The 24,524-nt window shown below is 46.1% G+C and overlaps 1 long non-coding RNA gene across 4 annotated transcripts in view; it reads right to left on the bottom strand.

Annotated features, from left to right (window-relative positions):
- Positions 1 to 1,532: 1,532 nt before the first annotated feature.
- The window catches only part of LOC134447278 (uncharacterized), a 69,125-nt gene continuing 46,133 nt past the window's right edge, over positions 1,533 to 24,524 (bottom strand). For all 4 annotated transcript variants that reach the window (XR_010034579.1, XR_010034581.1, XR_010034582.1 and 1 more), the window contains 4 exons: positions 23,960 to 24,061; positions 4,324 to 4,484; positions 3,592 to 3,626; positions 1,533 to 1,787 (listed from right to left, as the gene is read on the bottom strand). This is a non-coding gene — a long non-coding RNA (uncharacterized LOC134447278). The remainder of the gene's footprint in view (positions 1,788 to 3,591; positions 3,627 to 4,323; positions 4,485 to 23,959; positions 24,062 to 24,524) is intronic.

The raw sequence follows: 24,524 nt of genomic DNA, 5'->3' as shown, positions 1-24,524 counted from the left end.
GTTGCTATTTCTCTCTCACTGCTCATTTCCTGTCCCTCTCTAACTGTCCTGTCACAATAAAGGCACAAAAAAGCCCAACAAATATCTTTAAAAAGGAGCACCTTTAAAGAGCCAAGAGGAGCAGTATCAGAGAGAGTAGAGAGAGAGAGGTTCCATTGGCCCATTGTTTCCGGGTTCTATTATTGTATTCTATTATATTTAGGCAGACCTAGGCAGACCTAAGGACTGTTCTATTCAATGCTAGGAGTATTATGACACGCCCCTTTAGGCAGACCGGAACCTGGTCATGTTAGGTGCCCATAGCAACCTATTATGTTGGCATATCTCTATATACTTAAAGAATCTCTGGTATGCTCTTCAAGGAGCTTGGCGGGAACACACATCCACCACCTGATACAGACACCCGTCCAAACACCTCACCCTGTTTATAATTTGTTTTTTTTATACATTTTTGTGTCTTTTATTATAGGTCAGTCGAGGGAATGTCAACATGAGAGAGGGAGAGAAAGATGAGGCAGGGTTGGGACATGATCCAGGCCGGACTCAAACCTGAAAGCATCAGTCATGGGTAAGCGGTTAGGGCGCCAGACTTGTAGCCCAAAGGTTGCCGGTTCCACTCTCGACCCGCCAGGTTGGTGGAGGGAGTAATTAACTAGTGCTCTCCCCCATCCTCTTCCATGACTATGGTACCTTCCCACCACACTGCTCCCTTGGGGCGCCATTGAGGGCTGCCCCCTTGCACGGGTGAGGCATAAATGTAATTTCATTGTGTGCAGTAATCACTTGTTTGCTGTGGAGTGCTGTGTCACAACAATGACAATGGACGTTAGAGTTTCCCAGGTGGACTTTTACTTTACTTCACTACTATATACCACCTTGCTTACACTTTTTTGACAATAATCCATTGATTTTGAATGTGCCCCTCTTTCTTTCTTCCACCACTTGTTTAGCACAGGTGAAGCCCGTGCCCTCATCTCACCAGTCAGGGCAATGATCACTGTCCAGGCCAGACAGGAGGCACTGGAGGAGGAATAAACATCGGAAACTTTCTCGCTCTCGTCTACCCTCTCACCTCCCACAGGCTCTGGTCTGCCCTCTCACCTCCCACAGGCTCTCATCTGCCCTCTCACCTCCCACAGGCTGTAGCCACAGTGTTAACGCTGACTAATGGCCGTGTGTGTCTCCGCTCCGCAAGCCCCATCTTTTATTCATCCTTAGGCTCAGATCTCACTTTCACTCTTTCTTCCTCTTCTCCACTCCAAGTAGCACACACTACACTCTCTCTCTCTTCCTCTATGTCCTCAAATATACACACTACACACACTTTCTCTCTCCTCCCAGTAGCCTACACACACTACACTACACACTCTCTCTCTCTCTTCCTCTCCTCCCAGTAGCCTATAGTATACACACACTACACTCTCTCACCTCATCATCAGTTAGATGCCTCAGAGTGAAGCAGGGCTCTGACACCACTGTGATCGATAATACAAAGGGCCAAAAAAGAGACATAAAAGACAACAACAAGGTCCTGAGAAAAAAATCAATTGTTTTATTCATTCCAAGGTGTACAAGCAACAGCAGGTTTTTTACATAAGAAGTTAAGAACAAAAGAGTAATGAAAGAGAGTCATGTGAAGTGATGAGCACTGTGAGGAGTGTAACACTTTGGATATAAAGTGGCCTACCTGATGTACTGCTCAACACATACAGTAGGTCTACAGTACTGTACACAGACAGCCCCAGGTGCCCAGGAAATCCCATGCTGCTTTGCACAATCATTCCGATCTGAAAGACATTATCTCACTTGTGACTAATTCTGGTGGTAACCAGGCAAGAGGTTCTGTACTGCAGCCTCAGGTGAGGTTCTGTACCACAGCCCCAGGTGAGGTTCTGTACCACAGCCTCAGGTGAGGTTCTGTACTGCAGCCCCAGGTGAGGTTCTGTACTGCAGCCCCAGGTGAGGTTCTGTACCACAGCCTCAGGTGAGGTTCTGTACTGCAGCCTCAGGTGAGGTTCTGTACCACAGCCTCAGGTGAGGTTCTGTACTGCAGCCCCAGGTGAGGTTCTGTACTGCAGCCCCAGGTGAGGTTCTGTACCACAGCCTCAGGTGAGGTTCTGTACTGCAGCCTCAGGTGAGGTTCTGTACTGCAGCCCCAGGTGAGGTTCTGTACCACAGCCTCAGGTGAGGTTCTGTACTGCAGCCCCAGGTGAGGTTCTGTACTCTAGGTTTGGGTTTGGTATTACAGAGGGGACCGTCTGTCTGCTTCATGTCTTTTGTCAGGGACTAGTGAAGGGCTTGTTTCCTGGTGGTCTGATAGGGAATAGTGGAGGACTTGCTTCCTGGTTGTCTGGTGTTGTATCGCTGTCCTACAGGGAAGGCAGTAGGTTGTATAGTTATCTCCTGATGGGGCAAAATCACTACCCTGAAACCACACAACCTACTACCTCACCCTGTGCGAACATCACTGCTCATCAACCTACGTGTGCGCGCGCGTGTGTATGTGTGTGTGTGTGCGTGTGTGTGTGTGTGTGTGTGTGTGTGAGCATCGCTGCTTGCCATCAGGGGATGATATCATTGTTGTGAGCCATGAAGGAGAAGTGGAGTCATGATGTCAAATGGTCTGCTGTACTAGCTCACCCTGTAAAACCATAGAGGACTACAGGCCTACTGTACTAGCTCACCCTGTAAAACCATAGAGGACTACAGGCCTACTGTACTAGCTCACCCTGTAAAACCATAGAGGACTAGGCCTACTGTACTAGCTCACCCTGTAAAACCATAGAGGACTAGGCCTACTGTACTAGCTCACCCTGTGTGCACATCACTACTTCCCTCTAGGAGGACAGTAGGCGTGAAAAACAAAAATGTCCTGCCGCTGTGACTGCTTAGATAAGGAAAACTCCTGGAGGAGAAATTTCTGGTCTTGGAATTATCTGTGTTCAGTGTAGAATGTGGACAAATCGACCTACATTTAAATACAACCAATATAACTACTCATATTTCCTTTAAGAAATACTAATAAATAAGACATACTATTGAAATATATTTATTTTATTTCCTTTAAATATTTCACACCAACCTTTGTAATGCAAATATGTGGCATATGTCATGTCATGTCATGTCATGTCATGTCATCCAATTTCAGATTTCAAGTGAGCCTTTAAGTTTTTAATAAAAACTGACTAGAGACAAACTAAACAGGATATCAAAGTACATCTAGTCAAGAGAAGGCAGTCCACATCGATAATATCACTCAAACATGTTGAGCTGCTGGAGAACGGAGGATGAAGTTGTCACTCTGCAGACGATGCTCGACGACATTACAGCCACTTCAGGAAAGACAGTAAGTTGTATAGTTGTCTGACAGGAAGGGAAGCACCCCAAAACTATACAACCTACTACCTCACCCCAAAGGGCAGTCTTTGATCCTCACCCCAAAGGACAGTCTAAGATCCACGCATTCCATCCAGACAGAAGCAGGCAGAAGTAGCACAGTAGACAGTCGTACAAAAGGCTTCTTTTCAATTCAGACAGAGAAAGAAATGAACATTAGACATTTACGGTTCAACCTAAGACTTGCCCTCTCACCTTTCTTCCTGGGTGAAGACAGACTTGTTCAAACTCTGTAAGAATGGAGGAAAGAACATCTGGTAAATGCATACAATACAACTTGGGGAAAATAACATTGTGGTTGGCCAATGTAATTCCGCAAAACAGGAAACTCTTAATGACATGAGATTTGGTGTCTTAATGACATGAGATTTGGTGACATTTAATATGAGGAGCTCTGGGCAGAGCCGGCTTAATGGGAAGGCTAATAGTGCTTACATTAGACTACAACAATACAGTTATACTTGATAGGAACATTATCATGCACTTTAAAGGCACTGTGAAACAAAGGAGCTATACTTTTAATTCTATTACATGATTAAAATTTGAGAAGTTTCCCTAGAAAACTATCTAAGTCAAGGACGTTTGTATATCAAGAATATTTAGTATACTTTAAAATGTTAAAAAAAGTATTTCGTTTTTCAGCCAATGACTACTGTATGCCATATTTACAGCAGTAGAACTGGACATATGAAGATGAATTCACTCAATAGTACCTGAGTAAAATCAATAAATTAAAAAATCAATAAACTTATACTTGTCCATTGTTTTAAATAAAAAATATAGTCCCTTAACATGTTTAAGGGAAGTAGACGATGGGTACACAAACAAATAATTACTCAACATGTCGTGAGAGTCAAACTACAGTAGTTTACATTCCTGCCTCATGGGTAATAATGGTAAATAATGCTTTGGGCTAATGACCGTCACCTGTTCTCTCGCTCACTCTCTTGCTCCTGCAGTCCAGGGGAGACTAAATGCTCACAGATCGCCCTCCTTTCCTTTCGTCCTGGTCTGTCCTCTCTGTCCTCTCTGCCCCCCCTCTAATGCTCTTCTTGGCGTGCTGACGCACCCGTGTTGCCATGCTGAATCTGTAAAGAGAGAACAAGACACAGAGAGCAGAGCTGGATGAGTTCTAATGCAGAGGTAGGTCAGGCTAGAACAGAACAGACCGTTAACAGCAGACAGCAAAAAGAAGCACACAGTACATACAGTACATGTATGTTTGTATAAATGCAATGTCTGCTGCTAGAAGGAAGTGTGGGTTTTGTTGAAGGTGAAGATTGTGTACATCCCAGGACAAAGGCTGACTGTAGTCGAGAGCCAAAGTCGTAACGTAATCCAGCTATGAAAAAAAACAAAAAAAAAACAAAGGATTTTAAGTGTGCAGACTCCTCACTCCGGAAACTACAACATGAAGTTCCTTTCCTGCTGAACACACGAGTGCACTCCCCCCTGCAGCTATGAGGCAGGCACTTCTTAGGCACATGCCAAGACACAGTGTCATATTATGAGTAGTATGTTATGTGCATGCCTGTAAATAGGACTTGATATGGTCTGGCATTGGTGGGTGGGAGAGTAAGCAGAAAATAAAAAACACTGTACATGACTCCAGTATATCACTCTGGGATCCGTCCACGACTCATCTTGCACCTGTGCTCACAACACTAGGAGCTTTCCACACAAGGTGACATCCAGAGGGTGACGTGCCATCTTGTCAGGGCTGTACAGTGGAGAGTGGCGCCCTGGAGCCCAGTGCACAGCAGCTGGCCAGGCACCCACCCAGCTGGCCAGGCACCCACACAGGCAGCTACCCAGACACCCACCCAGCTACCCAGGCACCGTGGAGCCCAGTACACAGCAGCTAGCCAGGCAGGCAGGCAAACAGGCAGGCCAAACCTGTCACCGGCCCTGGCCCTCATAGCTAGTTTTTTTTATGGTCTTTTTCGACTTTTTTGGTGACAGGACAGTATGAGAGGTGGACAGGAAGTGTATGGGGAGAGAGACGTGGAGGGGTCGGCAAATGACCCAGATCGGGGATCGAACCTGGGTCGGCCGCATTGCAGACGAGTACCCCACCGTTGGGCCACGGCAGGGCCTGCTGGCTAGTAAACCACGATACAGTACAGCACACAACGCAACTCAACGGGCCACTGCTTGGTCAGCTGGACAGCTGCACTCACCGTCTCATTGCCAATCTATTTAAGCTACAAGTGACGGTGAATATTGGCCAAAAATGGTCTTGAAATATTGATAAAAAAGCAGGAAATTAACTTTAAAGTGTATAATTTTCTCCTGCCTTCCCTTTACATACATACTCTAGCTTTTGTGCATCAGGAATAGAACAGCGCAAATGCAGTTAAGGACAATATCTATTAAGCAATGCAGAGAAATGCAAATGTAAATGTGATATCCACTGGACATGTAGATGAGTTGACCAGTAAGATGGTGCCTGATTGGCAAGAATCTCTTGGTCTCTAAAACAATGAGTGTAAGAGCCAGTTTTCCTTCTATTTTCCTTTTGTTTCATGTCATACCGTAATCGTCCACTGGGTGGCGCTTTCCTTCTTATTGGGGTCACAGCAATATAAGGGGGAACCTTTGTTCAGGTGACAGGTGTTGCCTGACGGAGGTGAGCACATACAGTTTTGACCGCTTCGTCTCGGTGTATGTATGAAAACTTTCTGTCGTGCTCAACTTTCGTTTCATGGATTATTGTGGACTTTGCTGAATGGGAATGTACTGCTACTGGATGCACCTTAACTGTGGTGAGACGCAATAAATTACGAAAAGTAAGAAGACGTCAAGATTGTTTATTCATGCATACTCATGTTCACCTGCTGAGCAAGCGCGTCTGATTGGTGTTAAGTCAAGCAACACTTCAGGAGGAAACAGTTTTGCCACAACCGTTGCACCTGTGGAGTCCGAACAGGCCAGAGGCTCGAGGAACACTTCATCCGGGCATAGCTATGCTGCAGATCCAACTTGTGCATGTTGTACTCAAAGCCACTCTCTCGACTGCTGTGAGCAGCTGAAGCGCATGAGGCACAGAGACAAAATAGACTTTCTAAAGGAAAACAGATTGTGCTTTGGCTGCCTGTGTCCAGGGCACATAAGCCGAAATTGTGAGCAGCGTCTGACCTGCGAGACATGTGGTCAAGCACATCCCACTACTCTCCATGTTGACAGAAGTGATGCAACAAACAGCAAACTTGCAGCACAGGTCCAGGCCAGTGCATCCACAGCACCTGCTGGGCCTATAGGGTCTCAGACATCTGCAGAGATATGTGCACATACAGGGGCCGGAAGGGATCGCTGTCTGTTGTCCATCCTCCCAGTGCAAGTCAAATCTGCTAAAGGTGACAAAGTAATCCAGACATATGCATTTTTAGACCCTGGCAGCTCAGCCACCTTTTGTTCAGAGCAGCTCATGCGAAAGCTTCACATCACTGGGAGAAGAACGCAGCTCCTCCTGCAAACAATGGGGCAAGAACGAGTGGTGCCGTCATACTCAATTGTCGGCTTGGAGGTGTCTGGCATTAATGGCAACGCATTCTACGAACTTCCAGAGACTCTGACACAGAAGAAAATGCCCGTAAGCACTGAGCACATCGTAACAACCAGAGACCTGGTGCAGTGGCCGTACCTGGCGAAAGTCAACGTTCCCAAGATAGAGGCTGGTGTCGACTTGCTGATTGGCAGCAATGTGCCCAAGATACTGGAGCCTTGGGAAGTCATAAACAGCTGTGGGAGGGGCCCGTATGCACTGAAAACGGCGATTGGATGGGTCGTTTCTGGTCCAGTGCATGAGAATTGCACTCAGAGTGCTGACCAAACATCTGCATCGGTCAATAGTATATCTGTGCAAAGGCTGGAGGAAATGCTGACCAATCAATACAACCATGACTTCAATGAGAGGGCTATAGAAGAGTTGGGGTTGTCAAGAGAGGATAGGAAGTTCATGGAGATTGCGGAAAAGTCAGCGATTCTCCAAGACAACCACTACCAGTTAAAGTTGCCTTTCAAACGAGGTGTGTGTCTGCCCAATAACTACACTGTGGCAAAGCAAAGAATAACAGGCTTAAAAAGGAAGTTCCTGAGAGGCAAGCAACACTTCAGGAGCTTCAAGCGGTAGGCTTAGCTTCTACAATGAGCCTCAGCATGCACTTGAATGTGCACTTGAACAACGTCGTTCACATGAATGTGAAAGTCAAAGTCAAGTGTTGAAATGGTTTTATTGCTGCAGCAAAAAAGAAAAAAGAATGCTGGCTCACATCGCCCCGGCAACACTCACTAATCACCACCACCCCCAACACCCTAGCCTGATTATCATATAGACTTTCAAATCTCTTCGAGACTTGGTCTGACCTAGAGCATAACAATTTCTCAAATGACATGGTTGACACACCGCCCTTGGTTTGCTACTGGTCAGGTCAGAAATGTAATTTTTAGAACATCTACCAACCCCCTATCCTAACCCTCTAACCCCCGCACCAACACAGCCTCCCTCCCCCACCCCCATAGGTGTGACACGGCCCCCTAGTGAGGTGGCTCCATTCTCCATGCCCCCTGGTCGTGTCATCGGTGCCGCCTGGCAGGCATGCCCCTTCCCTCTGCTGCACCCCCCCACCCCACACCCCCGCGGGGCCATGGGGGAGTGTAGACAGGAGGAATGCAGACAGACAGACAGCACGACTCACTGACTGACTGAGCGTGTTTAAATAGAGAAGCATGCCTCCTCTGGCCCCCGAGTTAGCGGAGCAGACAGACAGGAAGACAGGCAGGAGGGCAGGCAAGCAGGCAGGCAGAGGCAGCAATGCAGGCAGGCAGGGAGACAGGCAGGCAGGCAGGTAGACAGACAGGCAGTGGGACAGGGAGGCAGTCAGCCAGCCAGGCAGACAGACAGACAGACAGACAGGCAGGCAGGCAGGCAGACAGACAGACAGACAGACAGACAGACAGGCAGGCAGGCAGGAAGGTAAGCAGGCAGACAGGCATGCAGGCAGGCAGGCAGGCAGGCAGGCAGACAGACAGACAGACAGGCAGGCAGGAAGGTAAGCAGGCAGACAGGCATGCAGGCAGGCAGGCAGGCAGGCAGACAGACAGACAGGCAGGCAGACAAGCAGGGCAGGCAGGCAGGCAGGGAGACAAGCAGGGAAGGCAGGCAGGCAGACAGGGAGACAGACAGGCAGGCTAGGGCGGCTATTTATACCACAACCCTGGGGGGGTGAGCCGGTCTTGTTACACGTGTGAGGTTGATGGGGGGGGGGCGAGTGATGGGGGTATTCTGGTCAAAGTCAGACAGAGTGACCTCCCCGCGACCTCTGGGGCTCATGGGGGGGGGGTTACAGGCGTACAGGGATTACAGTACTGTGTGCTTTAGACACAAGGTAGACCAATGAATTCACAGTCCTTGACACCCACATGCTGTAGACACACACACACGCAACCGCACACACACAAACACACACACACACACGTACGCACGCCTGCACACACACACATACACGCACACACACACACGCTTTACACACACGCACATACACACATACACACACACACACACACACACACACACACACACACACACACACACACACACACACACACACACACACACACACACACACACGAGCAACAACAACGGCACATACACAAACATACTCATGTATGTACAGTATGATCAACACCTAGATACGCTCGATAAATGTAGTCAGATTTCAGTCAAATAATCACAAAATTTGCACTTCTGTTTCTGTTGTGCTTGCATCTGGAAAGATCAAAATCAATACACAGGCCACTGTGGGCATGGTCATAACAAGCAGACACCTTGGCAAGACTAATACCAGAAGTAGGGGTGCGAGATATGTCAAGAATGTCCTATCACGATTTTGAAACATAAAATCTTGTTTGCGGTTTTCCATCGAAAAAAAAAACAGGCATTTTATATACTTGCAATTTGTAATTTGCGTAGGATATTATCCCAGTGGACTTGTCATTCAAATGTAAAGAAATCCTGCACGCTCCACGCTCTCCATTCCACCAACAAACTTTAATACGATTCGGTCATTCAACGTCCTTAGGTCGAATCTTCTAGCAGCACCATCTTTAGAGACCAAATGCATCACTGGACTGGACACACGGCTGTACAACGCCCACAGAGCTATGAGGAGTTGAAATGAGTTCTACACCGCCTGTTTTCAGTCTGACTGGCACACATACAAGCTTGTTCGAGCACACGCACAAACACTAATGACTGAATCCATTTCCATATAAAGACAAATAGACACTGTCCGTCTGACTACATGTTCTGTCAGATAGAGATGAAAAATTGTCTTGATGACTGTGAACGAAGACCGACGGTAGCCTACTGTATAGTCAAAAATAGCTGGCTCAGCTGGGGCTCTAAAGGCTGGGCACTGGACTGCCGGGTTTGATTACGGCCCGGGTCATTTGCCGAACCTTCCCCGTCTCTCTCTCAACACTCATTTCCTCTCTCACTATCCTGTCATTAATAAAGGCACAAAAGCCATAAAGATAGCTTTAAAATGCTATAGCTAATAACTATATACAGTGAGTCCAATATGTATTTGATCCCTTGCTGATTTTGCCCGTTTGCCCACTAATAAAGACATGATCAGTCTATAAATTTATGATAATATGTATTCAAACATGGAGAGACAGAATATCAAAAAGAAATTCCAGAAAATAACTTAAAATAATATATTTTAATTTATTTGTATTTAATTTAGGCTAATAAGTATTTGACCCCTCTAGCTAAAGAAGATAAAATGCTTTGTGGCAAAGCCCTAGTTGTCTAGCACTGAGGTCAGATGCTTCTTTGAGTTGATGACAATGTTTGTGCATATAGTAGAAAATATTTTTGCCCATTTTTCTTTGCAGATTATCTCCAAAACATTAATAGTTTGTGGCTGTAGCTTGGCAAATGGGAAGTTCAGTTCTCTCCATAGAATTACTATAGGGTTAATATTTGGAGACTGTCTAGGCCACTTCGCGACTTTAATATGCTTCTTATTGAGCCACTCCTTCGTTGCTTTGACTGTATGTTGTGTATTATTGTCATGTTGGGAGATCCAAAAATGGCCCACCCTTCAGTGTAGTGGTGGAGGGAAGGACGTTTGCACTCAGGATTGCACATTACATGTCTCCCTCCATCCATTCGTTGACGATGAAGTTCTCCGGTGCCTTGGCCAGACAAACACCCTCAAACCATAATGATACCACTTTCATGCATGATGGTGAGGAGGGTGTTCTTGGGATCATAGACAGCAGTACTCTTTCTCAAAACACATTGAATTGTGTTAATGCCAAACAGCTTGATTTTGGTTTCATCTGACTACAGCACCTCCTTATCATATCCTAAACCAGCCTGATGTCTGTTGGCAAACCTCAGGTGGGACTGCACAGGTTCCTTCTGAAGTAGAGGTACCATGTGTGCATTACAGGATTGTAGACCTCTGTGGCATTAAGTGCTACTAGTAGTTTTCAGTGATTTTGGTCCCAGTAGCTTTGATATCATTGCCTAGTTCATCCCGTACAGGTCTAGGGTGCTGTCTTTCTGTTCTCATGGTTATCAAATCCCTACAAAAGGTCAAATCTTGTATAGAACCCCAGACAGGCTGATGGATAGTCATTTCGTATTCCTCACATTTTGGAAGAAATGCATCAACAGCTGGGTCATTAATACCCAGTCTCTTTCTTGTGGCTTTGCAGCCCATTTAATCTTTGTTCAGGTCTAAAATCTTGTCCCTGATATCATTTGGCCGCTCTTTGGTCTTTCCCATGATGGTGAGGTTGGAGTGTGACTGATTCACTCATACTATGAACTGATTCTGCTGATTAAATGTGTCTTTTATGCATGTTACTATGTACAGGTGTCTTTCATTCAGATGACAAGTTGATCGGAAGTGCCCATCTGGTCTGTGGGCCCGGAACTGTAATCAGTTGGCAGGGGATCAAATACTTATTTTGCTCGATGAAATGGAAATAAATTAATATATATTCTCTTATGTTCATTTCTGGATTTTCTTTTTGATATTCTGTCTCTCCATATTAGAATACATATTATCATAACATTTATTGACTGATCATGTCTTTGTTAGTAGGCAAACCAACAAAATTAGCAAGGGATCAAATAGTTATTGGACTCACTGTATATATAAATGAAAAATAAAAACAAACTAACTGAATTTGTTAAATAGTTTAAAAAGTACTAAATAACACACCGCCACTTCCTTGGTAACTGTAAGAGAATCAGACAGATGAGGATGTGAAAGTGTCTGGCAGCCAGCATCTGGTCTGCTTTACTCCATCTGATCTGATCTGCTTCACTCCGCAATCTTAAGAAATCTTCCCGTCGTGACGACGATGTGCTGATTTGCTTTCCTAAGTGCTTTTAAGAAATCTACCTGTTGATGGTTCTGCAAAATTCATGTGCTGGCATGACGTAATGCCACAGACAATTATAAACACCGGCAAATGTTGCCCAGCCCTTCTCTGCGGAGGACGCTCAGTAATACTCCACTGTGCGATCGAAATCTACTCGTCGACAAAGAACAAAAAAAAATCTTGGGGCTTTTAATTGACACTTGCTGGCTTTGTGGCGGGCGGCGGGCGGCTGAACCTGAAGTAAATATGGCCAGATCAATAGCACTCTGGCTCTCAGCACTCTGGGGAGCGCAGATGGACACGGTTGCCAGATGAGACTGAGGACTTCCAGCCCAAAAAATGCTAAAAACCAGCCTAAATCACGCTCAATTTGAAATAAATTTCCATGGCCATAAATTTGCAAAAATTAAAAAAAAACCTCACCAAATGCCCTTTTTGCCCATTTTTACCTGCAGACGGCCTTCGTAACACTGCAGATAGTCAGTCCAGTCCAGGCCGCTCGTAAAGGCCTCATTTCTCCCAGTAGTTTTTGGAGTGAGAAGTCCGCACACTTAAAACCCTTTTGTTCTTATTTTTTTAATTATTTATATTACGTCGACGTTCAACACATTTCAGCCAGCCCTGACCCGAGAGGGCGCAAGCACAGCCAACCTCCACCCAGATGAAATATGAATATGCCCAGTGCATGCAGCCCAGCACCCAGATGGGGTATAAGGATGTCAAGGCCAGCCCAGTGCATGCAGCGCAGCACTCATGTACAGTACTGAAGATAATCACTCTTTAAAACGAAGCAGATGTTATCATCTCCGTTTATCAATATATCATCAAAGCATATTTTGGTCACATTGCATAGGGCTAATCTAGAGACATGCTGAAGCACATAGGCTGAGATAAGCACACTGAGAAAAAGAAAATAAATAAATAAATACAATATATTGCAATGACATACACCCACACACCCACCCAACCACAGACCCAACCACGCACGTGCACACGCACACGCACGCACACACGCACGCACACACGCAAGCACGCACGCACACACGCAAGCACGCACGCACACATACTGTACATTAAATAGATAACTCCAGATCTTTATGTAATTTCCTTTCTGGAGAATCCAACTCGTGATCTGCGTCTACACAAGTTATAAAACATATTTAACGAGAGAATAAGGGAACCCTGAAAGGCAGGGTCTTATTGCTTGACCCACTGCCACAGTAATTCCACACTGTTAAAGAAATAAACCCTAGGCAGGGAGGGATATGGTTATTTTTGACTGACTTTGACATTAGGCCACAGGGACGATGAGTGGAAGACGACCAGCCTCTGAGAACAAGCCCATTTCCCCCCATTCAAACGCCTCTCCATATCTCATCAGTATTCTTCCACTCGCTCAACTTTTACCCTTTTCAATTCCCTTTATAGGCGATTCCCACTGATTACGGAAATTGTATTACTTACAGGGTAAGAAAGCCCCCTGAGCTTACTGAAATGGACCGGCCAATTTTTAAGGACATTGTTTTCCGCCTCGGAGTGGCCACACGGGTCATTCTCAATAGCCAGAACTGGGCCAAAGTCATGCACCTGGATAAAACTTGGCCGGCAAACACCAAAGTTTCCCCTTGCATCACACAGGACAGAGAGAGAGAAAGAGAGAGAGAGAGAGTGAGAGAGAGAGACAGAAGCCCAAATGACGCACAGAGGAGTAGTTGAATAGCGGTATGAAGGGGTTAGCCATCTCCATGTCTAAACAGGTGCCAATGGCTACTGTGATGCATGACCACTGTGATGTATGACTACTGTGCCCTGCCGCCAAGCAGCTGCATCCTGTTTGGAGGAGATCACCCTGCCTCTCTGGACGCCTCTACTGTGCCTATGTGTACAGCGTGCAGCCCCGTGCCATAAGGTTACTGTGCCTACGTGTACAATACAAGTGCTCTCTCTCTCTCTCTCTCTCTCTCTCTCTCTCTCTCTCTCTCTCTCTCTCTCTCTCTCTCTCTCTCTCTCTCTCTCTCTCTCTCTCTCAGGAGCCCTGTGCCATAATGTAACTGAGCTAAGGCGCAGCCGTGCCCTCAGTGACCTGTGTGTGTGTGTGTGTGTGTGTGTGTGTGTGTGTGTGTGTGTGTGTGTGTGTGTGTGTGTGTGTGTGTGTGTGTGTGTGTGTGTGTGTGTGTGTGTGTGTGCAGGGAAGGCACAGTACTGTAGGTGGAGGCTAATATGGAGCCACATTGCACATGCAGCTACATACAGTTCATGCCCACAGGGAGCCCAGTCCAGCCCCACAATATCATCTCCAAAAGGCCTGCACTGGAAAATATTTAGCTTGCTTTGGTATCATGGTGGATGACATGTAAATAACTGTGGACTGGGCGACTCTTATGCAATGCCATTCATAATGCATAACGCAACACACACAATATAGCAGTTGGTGTTGTTTTGCTTGTGCTGTTGCAGGATAGAAGAGGTGTTCAGGATGAGAGAGAGAGAGAGAGAGAGAGAGAGAGAGAGAGAGAGAGAGAGAGAGAGAGAGAGAGAGAGAGAGAGAGAGAGGCGCTAAAGGCCAAACCACAGCAAAAGGCGCAGTCTTGCCAAAGCATTGAAAATGAAAGAAAGCCAATCCCTGTGACATGTTCTCCCTCTGGCTCGAGCAAAGTTCTCCGCTGGAGTTAAGTATTACCTCATTACATCTGCCTAATACCAGCAAAGCTACGTAGATCATTTCCTCAGTCGTCGCACTCACACCACAATTGTCAGTAATGCATCGCCGAAACTGGAAAAGGGTTTTATTCAAGGAAATATCCATCAATTAGAAAGACCAATCATGACACAACTAATGCTGTCTAACTGTCAATCTTACACGGCACGCCTTTTGAAAGAGAGGTTATTTCCTTCTAGTTCAGCTTTATAAAATTCTCCTGATTCCTGCCACCCGAACAGAGCTGTATCCAAGCTTCCTACCAGCTCATGTCAAACAGAGCTGTATTCAAGCTGCCTACCAGCTCATGGTGAACGACAATGTTACAATCCACCAGTAGGGTCTTCCTCAGACCTCAGGAAGATCCCACTGGTGGATCGAAACGTTGCTGTTTGTATAACGAAATAAAGTTTATATTTTTTGGAGCTCATACTCCACTCTATCACACTGTGTGCTGCTACCATGCCAGTACAGGTAATCTGGCAAACAGGTCAATTCCAGGTGGGCTGCCAGTCCTCAGGGGTTGATACTGGTTGTCTGTTTTGTATTCTTTTAGAAAGTATTTACTAGACGGGGACACACAAAAATGCCTGTGCCATTTCTGGGTCCAAGTCCAGGCCTGCCTGTTACCAAGGGGACACTAGCAGTAGGGGCGTGCCTCAGCAGGGCGAACCCCCTAACCCCTTAACCCACAGAACTAACCCCTAGCCTCACCCCCAGAAGCCCCTAGCCTTACCCAAGAACCCCCTATCCTCACCCCCAGAGCTAACCCCCCAATCCTCACCCCCAGAGCTAAACCCCCCTATCCACACCCCCAGAGCTAACCCCCCCCCTAGCCTCACCCCAGAGCTAAACCCCATGCTCCCTGCTCTTTTTTTGGGATGCATAAGCCATATGCCCTGGCAATCGAATGCCTGGCGCATGGGACTCGTGCTTGGGGCTGATGAGGACGGCAGGGGCTCTTGTGCACTGTAAGCAGGTTGGGTTACGGGGACAGACTGCCGGGGGGGGGGGGGGGGGGGGGGGGGTGTTGAGTTGGGGGGGGGGGGGGGAGGGGGTCTGTCTGCGAAGGGCGACCACTGTGTTTGGGGTGGTGGGGGATGGGTGGGTGTTTCTGGGTACGATGGCGGGCGGTGGCGGCAGTGTTGGAGGGGGGTTTCATCTCAGGTCCGTCCAGCCCGGGGCCTGCGCCTGCCGTCCAGCCCGGGGCCTGCGCCTGCCAGCACATAGCTCACCAGTGGAAAAGAACAGAGCATGGCTAGCGACCAAGGTCAGTTCTTTAATACCAGCATCTGGAAATGGACCAGTACAGTGCACTGCCAACTTACTTTCTTTTTTTATTATTCAGTCAGTCAGCAACAATTAAGGCCCTCAATAAAAAGACCAGATCTGTTATTGTTTGATTGGCATTACCCATTGCCCTCTCAGCTCCCCACCTTCACTCTTTACTGTATGTGTTCTTGAAGTCATGCCTCCCCCTCTCTCCCCTGACGACTGCTCTCCTCATCTTCCTGTCAGTCAACTACCTGGCAGCTCTGACAGAAAGACAACACAAAATGGATGCCCACCACAACCTACAGCAGGAGTTCCCAAAGTTTTTTCTGTGGTCCCCTTTTGGACTTAAGAATATCTTTGGCCTATGCAATTTTATTGTACATTGATATTGCTAGATGTTCCATTTAATAATTTGCCTGCTAATATTGCTACAAATCCACAGGACAGAAAATACATCTATTAGCTGTTAGCTGTTAACCTGCGGATTTTCTGTTTTTATGCAATGTCCCTTTTGTCCACGACCCCCTTCAGTACCTCCACGACCCCCTTCAGTACCTCCGCGACCCCCCTTCAGTACCTCCGCGACCCCCTTCAGTACCTCCGCGACCCCCCTTCAGTACCTCCGCGACCCCCCTTCAGTACCTCCGCGACCCCCCTTCAGTACCTCCGCGACCCCCCTTCAGTACCTCCGCGACCCCCCCTTCAGTACCTCCGCGACCCCCCTTCAGTACCTCCGCGACCCCCCTTCAGTACCTCCACGACCCCCCTTCAGTACCTCCGCGACCCCCCTTCAGTACCTCCACGACCCCCCTTCAGTACCTCCGTTCTCCCAGTTTGGGAGCCACTGGCCTACAGTAACGGGTGCAGCTCATACAGCCTGTGTTAAGCACTCATACAGCCTATTATGTGCTAAGCTGATGAGATCGAAAGGAAGACATGTTTCCTCCTTACTGTAACACAGTCATGTGGGACATCCCTCAAGTCATTTCTTTGGATGGTACACATCCTGGTACCTGCCATAAGGTTACTGCATTTGGGGTGCTGATAGTCCAGACTTTGGTTGGTGATATTCCTCTCTGGCACACAAACGTGTGCAATACTCAGCCAACAAATCAAGAGGCAGAGTATGTATCAATAAGTTTAAGAAAAAATGTGAAAAAATTGTGCTTGCGTGTGTGCATGCGTGATGCGTGTTTGTGTGTGTGTGTGTGTGTGTGTGTGTGTGTGTGTGTGTGTGTGTGTGTGTGTGTGTGTGTGTGTGTGTGAGTGAGAGAGAGAGAGAGAGAGAGAGAGAGAGAGAGAGAGAGAGAGAGAGAGAGAGAGAGAGAGAGAGAGAGAGAGAGAGAGAGAGAGAGATGCTGGCTGCTCTGCTCCTGCTGCTCTGGGGAACTCATTTGAGGAGCACGCCACGCCACGCAGGGTGACGCCTAAAGAAGCTCTGGTGACGCCCTCTCTGGCCTCAAAACCATGCACCTAAACCCACTGCCCTTCTGTGCGCACGCGCACATGTGTGTGTGTGTGTGTGTGTGTGTGTGTGTGTGTGTGTGTGTGTGTGTGTCTGTGTGTGTCTTGTGTCCGTGAGTGTATCTGTGTGCCCTTGCCCTTGTGAGTGTAAGGCGTCCTACAGTTGCGGTGTACAGTGTGGGGGTTAAGCCGTACAGTGTGGAAGTTGCAGTGGCGGAAGAGGCAGTTAATCATCGTCTGATTGGACGAGGCCACAATTGCTGCCTTAGGAGACGTGAAGGACTGGAGACGTGAAGGACTGGAGACGTGAAGGACTTGCATATTCGACCCGGCGAGCGGCGCGGAGCGGAGGGCACCAATTAGCGCTCCCCATTTAACTCTCCTTCTGAAGGGCGCTAGTTCCACCTCAGGACACTAATTGCGTCCGGGCTCTACAGCTGTACTCTACTCTACTTTATATATAGTTTCTGACATTTACATTTTAAGCATTAGACACTGGCCATATGCCCACATGTGAGCCTAGACTGCCAGAGAGAGAGAGAGGACTCCATGGTGCATCGACTAAAAAGCTATTTGAGGTTTTGTTTGCTGCCATTACTGGAGTGATAATAATATTAATAACAAAACTAATAGCTGCTCAGCAGGACTGGCATGCTGTTGATTTTGAAAATAACATTTAAATATGTAACATTTCCAAATTGCTTGAAGTTGGAGGAAGGAAAGAAATAGTGACAAAATGACATTGTGTCATCAGAGTATAAAAATACAACATGCAGCACAACACATTTTCCAATGATGGTTTCACACTTACATTTTCTTCTAAAAACAACTTGCGTTTATATTTCCCCATCCAGCGCAGGCCTGAAGCCTTTTCCATGTGTCAACGCCAGAGAGCCGCGAGCCAGCCGCCGCTAGCCGCTAGCCAGACCTAATGATGGGAGCCGAGAGCTGCTAGCTGCTAGCCGCTAGCCGGACCTAATGATGGTGAAAATGAGCCAAAGTAAAATCCCCTTAGCAAGTCATTTCCTATTGGCTGCTAACTAAAATCCCCTTAGCAAGTAATTTCCTATTGGCTGCTAACTGCTCATTAACGACATCCTGTCACATTAGTGGAGACGCAGCTCTATTCCCTCGTGAGCTGTCACTCTGGCCTTTCAGACCAAGACACCAGGGCTGCCTAGCACGGCCGTCGCTACACATAAGCAGAGTACGCACTACACAGAGTGCTTAGGCCACCAACCAGTGCTTGGGCCACCAACCACTTTGCCTCCAAAAATTGAGGCCTCTTAAATTGAAATTGACTAAAAAACGTAATGAAAAAAATATATTGAATTACATTACAAAACATATCTATACATATACAGTGTATTAGTCAGTAGATTACTAAAATTATTATTTAATTATGACGGGGGCCTCCTGACCAGCTATGCTTGGGGCCTCCAAAACCTTAGCAGTGACCCTTGTGACTAGTCTAGAAACCCGACCGGACTCCCTCACACCCCCATCTTCCAACTCTGGCCATGCCCCTACTACACACATACAATGGTTATGGGGTTTGTGAACCTACCCCAATGGTTATGGGGTTTGTGAACCTACCCCAATGGTAATGGGGTTTGTGAACCTACCCCAATGGTTATGGGGGTCTGTGAACTGACCCCAATTTCATGCGTAATGAAGCTGCTAAGTGTTTCTGCGGCGGAAGTCCTTAGCAAAAGCAGCCTTGAGGCTCTCAACAGGTAGGAAGCAAATTGACGTTGACGTCTCTGGCCATTTCAAACCAGGCCATTTCTATTCTATGTACCTTTTTCTTAAATAAAAGCTTTTCTTGACAGGGTACATCCTGCTCCCGTCTTTCCATTCAAAACTCTTTTGTGTCCTTCCTTTCAATTTGACTTTGGAGTGCTTGGGACACTTGACTAAGGCTGTGGCGTCTTAAACAAAGGAACTGGTCCCTTGGGGACAAATCAGTGGGTACAAGTTCTACCAATGCTATATGCTACACAATGCCATGGAACGAAAAGTCTTGCAAAACATTACTTAAAAAACAATGTCCACAACAGAGGTACAATGCGTGCAAAACCTCTAAAAAGCAGACAGTCGGACCGGCATAAGGTCATATGAAGCAACTGCTCGCAACTAAGAACCCTCGAAATGCTGGATTTACAGGGAAACAGTTCATTCTTTTTCATACAGACCATACAGAAAATCATTAAATCAATTGTACCATTACTTTTTACATCCTGCCAAAAGGTTGTACTCCGAGAGAAATAGCACACCGTGTAACAAATAGTTCACGTTCACGGTTATTGTAGCCATTTCAACAAAATAAAAATACAATTATTAGGAATGCTTTGGTGTGCTCATAAAAAAACACATCAACAATACAACCAGACAACACACATTCTATATGGCTAAACATAAATGTAGCTGCGCTATAGCTCAGTATGTCAGCCAATAAGCCAAAACCTGAACTTCAACTATATTGAAGTCTGGAATATGGATATGGAATATAGGGTGGAACGGGGTGTTCTTGTGGAATATAGGATGGAAGGAGGTGTTCTTGGTAATATGGAATATAGGATGGAAGGGGGTGTTCTTGTGGAATATAGGATGGAAGGGGGTGTTCTTGGTAATATGGAATATAGGATGGAAGGGGGTGTTCTTGGTAATATGGAATATAGGGCGGAAGGGGGTGTTCTTGGTTACCCCTGCCTTGATTCTTAGGGCATTATAGCAGTACAGGGGCTTTTCCCCTCCCCCTCAACCAATCGTATGTCATTATTAGCAAGCCCTTCCCCCTCCCCCTCCTCCTCATCCAATAGTATGTCATTATTAGCGAGCTTGCTGCTGTGCTGCTGGGATGCTTTTGGTGGATAAATGGCGTCCCAGCTGATATGCCGATAAATGTGTACCGCGAATGAAAGGGCCCACAATCCTCAGCGGTCAGCAGCTCCACGCTGATGGCTTCCATGTGTGGAGGAGCCCTGCACACTGTATGCCTTCCCTTCCCTTCCCTTCCCTTCCCTTCCCTTCCCTTCCCTTCCCTTCCCTTCCCTTCCCTGCTCCCTTCCCAGCCCCAGCCTGAGCCAAACACTCATTTCACTGAGGGATGGAGGGAGAGAGAGAGAGTGGTGGGACACCAAGAGAGAGAAGAGAGCATGAGGACGAGGGAGAGAAAGTGAAAGAAAGAAAGATGAAGAGAGGGACAAAAAGGAAGGAGGAGGAGGGGAAAGGAGGAGGAAGAGAGAATGAGAGAGCGTGCGCTTGAGAGAGAGAGAAAGAGAGAGCAAAAGAGAGAGAGAGAGAGAGAAATGGATCTCTATATCCATCCATTATAATATTTCAAGAGTCCGACTGAGCTCCAGAAACTTGTCCTTTTCCATGCGGGCGAGAGAAATAAATGATGGCAATGGATCAAGAAGCGAGCCCCTAAAATGTCACACCCCTCTTAAAGTTTTACTTCCCTCCCATCTGTCTCTGCACAAGAGCCTTGTGGGGATGCTGAGCTAACTGAGACATTACACTGATGCAACTTAACAGTGAAATTGTGAAGCAACCAGCAGGGGAGACATGAAGTGTTACATGTGCTGCAACCATATGGATGGGGATGAAGAGCGTCATGAAGTGTTACTGCAACCTTATGGAGGAGGAAGAGGAGCATCACCCTGCTCCCACATGCCTAATAGTCTAAAGCAGTGGTTCTCAACTGGAACAGTCTTGGGACCCACCATTTTCCACTCTCTTCGGTCGCGACGCAATTTTTTTTGCGTTCAAGTCAATTCAATGCAATTCTCAAAATGTAACCAAGACTCGAATGACTGGTTGCACACTATCTACCTCGCTTAAACATTCAGATTGTATCTATGACGACAGATGACACGGAGTTAACTAGCCTATCAAAATAAAAGTTGTTAATAAATTGTTGCAGGAAAAGTTGGATTTTTTTTTTTAGAATTACTTTTTTTTTACACCAAGGCTCCGCAACCCACCCATGACCCCTCTGCGACCCACCCATGACCCCCTCCGCGACCCACTTTTGGGTCCCGACCCACCAGTTGAGAAACACTGGTCTAAAGGCACCTTAGCCAGTCATATGCTAAAAAAAACACAAGCACGTCCGACCCTTCCCTCCCTTCAAACAAACACAATATTATTCACCTTAGAAGGGGAGAAGGCTACTGTGTTGTTGAAGTTCACAGTTTCTCATTGATGTCAGAATCATAATCCTCATTTTGTTATTCGTGACGTGTGGTGGACTCCCTTACTAGCGAACATTGGTATGTAACTTAGCGGCACGCAGTGTGTGTGTGTGTGTGTGTGTGTGAGAGAGAGAGAGAGAGATAGAGAAAGAGAGAGAGAGAGAGATAGAGAGAGAGAGAGAGAGATAAATAGATAGAGAGAGAGAGAGAGAGAGAGAGAGAGAGAGAGAGAGAAAGAGACAGAAACAGAAACAGAAAAAAGGAAGAGTATAAGTGAAACCTGGTGAAAGAGAGAGTGAAAACAAAATTGAGAGTGAGACAAAATTCAAGATGGGCAAATGAGTAGATCTGTGTTTGCCAGGCAGCAAGATGCAAGAGGCCTGAGTGACTACTGGCCTAAAACACTGAGGAGGCCCAATGAAAACAGCTCTGGTGATCTGGCATGACGATAAGACACACACTGGCTACAGTACACACACACACACACACACACACACACACACTGGCTACATTAGGGCTGGGCGGTTTTGGAAAAAATGAGCATCACGGTTTTCTTGATGAAAATTGACATCACGGTTTTCTGCACGTTTTTTTGATAAGCGGCGATTTCCCCCCAAATCTCCATTTCTATTTTATCACTTTTTCATTTCAATATTTTTATATTTTATAGTTTATATTTCCCTACCTAAGACTTTAAGTCCCCTTTCAAGTAAAAACGGTTAATAAATTATTATAAGCAGCTGTTTTTGGCTTTTTTTCCAAAGACAGCCCAAAACTGCATATTTGTTCTACACCTGGCAACACTACTAGCTTAGTTCTCGTTGTACACCTGGTAACATTGATCACTACGACTATCATTGCTACGACCGCATGTTGCCTTGCGCAGCGCATGACTAGCGAGTAAACACAGTGGGACAGAAACGGAACAGAAGAGACACGAAAACAAACGGATTTACTTCACATTGTGTGAATATTTTCTTTGAATTAAAGGCCAAATATAATGTAGGATGTATTTTGTCAGGTAGTTTGTGTCATATGGCGATGTATTTCGCTCCTATTTTGCTCCCAAATCATTTCAAACAGCAATGTAGCAATGTATCTTGTCTGCCCATTGCATTTTGCAAGCTAAGCTAAATTAGCCTCAATGGCAAAACTCATACGCAGCCTTAACAGCAGTCCTGCACACGCAGTTGGGATGGTAATGAAATACAGTTAAGGATCTGAGAACTGTTGTAGCCTATTAGAATAGCCTTTTATTTAACTTTGTGAGATCAAATGTAAGCTAAGTTGATTTAAATGTTCATCATGATTCATCCATGCCATGTGGGTTCTTCATTAGGCTATGCTTCACTCTCACCAGCTTCTTTAGCGCGATTAACCAATTATTTGTATTGCTTCAATCAACATCTTAAATTGTGTTGACATTTCCTAGTAGAAAAGCAACAGTGGACTTGGAGTTGAAATGAAGTGTGACACGAAGTATGAAGTTCACGCACATAGCCTAGTATGGACAACAACAAAACCGTCTCTCATCAAAAAGAGAACCTTGTGTAGGTGAAACCGAGATCACGTTTTTTTAACCGTAGACCGCCCAGCTCTAGGCTACATCCACTGGCTGCAACCACACACACGCACACTGGCTACATCCACACACACACACACACACACACACACACACACACACACACACACACACACACACACACACACACACACACACACACACACAGGCTACATCCACACACTGGCTACATCCACACACACACACACACACACACACACTGGCTACATCCACACACACACACTGGCTACATCCACACACATACACTAGCTACATCCACACACTGGCTACATCCATGAATGCAGAAAACACAGCCGTCCCTCAACAAAGCCGTTCCTGACCACTCAATATGTTCAAACTTCACTGCCCACCTCACAAGCACCACGGGGGACTGATGGCGGGCGTTTTTCTCAAGTTCAAGATGAAAGTTCAAGTTCAAGTTCAAGGTCAAGCTCAAGTTCAAGTTGAAATTCTAAACAATTGACGATATTCTGTTAAGATTTTTTTAAAAAAAATATTTGCCTCTTCAGGAAGTAATCAAAAGGAATGAAGGCAAGACCATGAATCTTCTTCCAAAATGACTTCCAAAGTGTCTCCTCATTTACATGTATCTGGACAACCATCACTTGGATGCAAATGTAACAATTTGTATTATATTACAACCAACAAAACATCTGGACAAATATGCCACTTACTCATTCCTATTGGTTTATTTGCATATTTTAGGCTTTTTTTAAAAGTTGTTTTCAGCCAACCCCGTTCATGAACAGCATTTAGATTTTTTTTGGTTGAAACTCCACTCGACTAAAATGTGCCAAATCCTTTCCCAGCTGGCCTCCAAACGCTGGCCTTCCTCAGTCACACCGGTCTGGAGGATGGGCCAACTGCAGTTACCTGTCAGCCATTCATTCCACTTATGATGTTTAATGACGAACAACGAACAACCATGCATTTAATCACCTGATTGTGAAGGTGTGTCCGCCATCTTTGCCTGTGCGTCCCCTTTTGTCCTCTCACGTGGTATCTTGGAACGCTCGGGTCTTCGTGATTTGCCGTCACTCTCTGGGTAAGACAAAAGGGGAATTGACTCGATAAGGCTCACCACCAAAATATGTTCTTTATGTACATGTTTCAATTCACCCTAGCCAAACGCAGCCCACAATAAATGAAATAAATTCAGATTTCTCCTCACCGGTAGGCAATTTCAATGCCACATTTATGACAGCTTATTACACATGCATAACACCACTGATATAATAGTCTTGTACAGTAGGATTAATACACCTTTATAAATGCTTAACTTAGTAGACACAGTTTGGAACCCAGAAAAAAACAGAATACTGAAGTCAGTAGGAAAATGAAGCACACTTGCAGAATTTTAAATTGATGATGAACATGAATAATATCGTCATTGTATTAAAATATAATATAATTACAGCAAATACACACACACACACACACACACACACACACACACACACACACACACACACACACACACACACACACACACACACACACACAC

This window comes from Engraulis encrasicolus, chromosome 4, assembly GCF_034702125.1.
Source record: "Engraulis encrasicolus isolate BLACKSEA-1 chromosome 4, IST_EnEncr_1.0, whole genome shotgun sequence".
Classification (NCBI taxonomy): Eukaryota; Metazoa; Chordata; class Actinopteri; order Clupeiformes; family Engraulidae; genus Engraulis; species Engraulis encrasicolus.
This window is presented reverse-complemented; position numbering and strand designations above follow the sequence as displayed.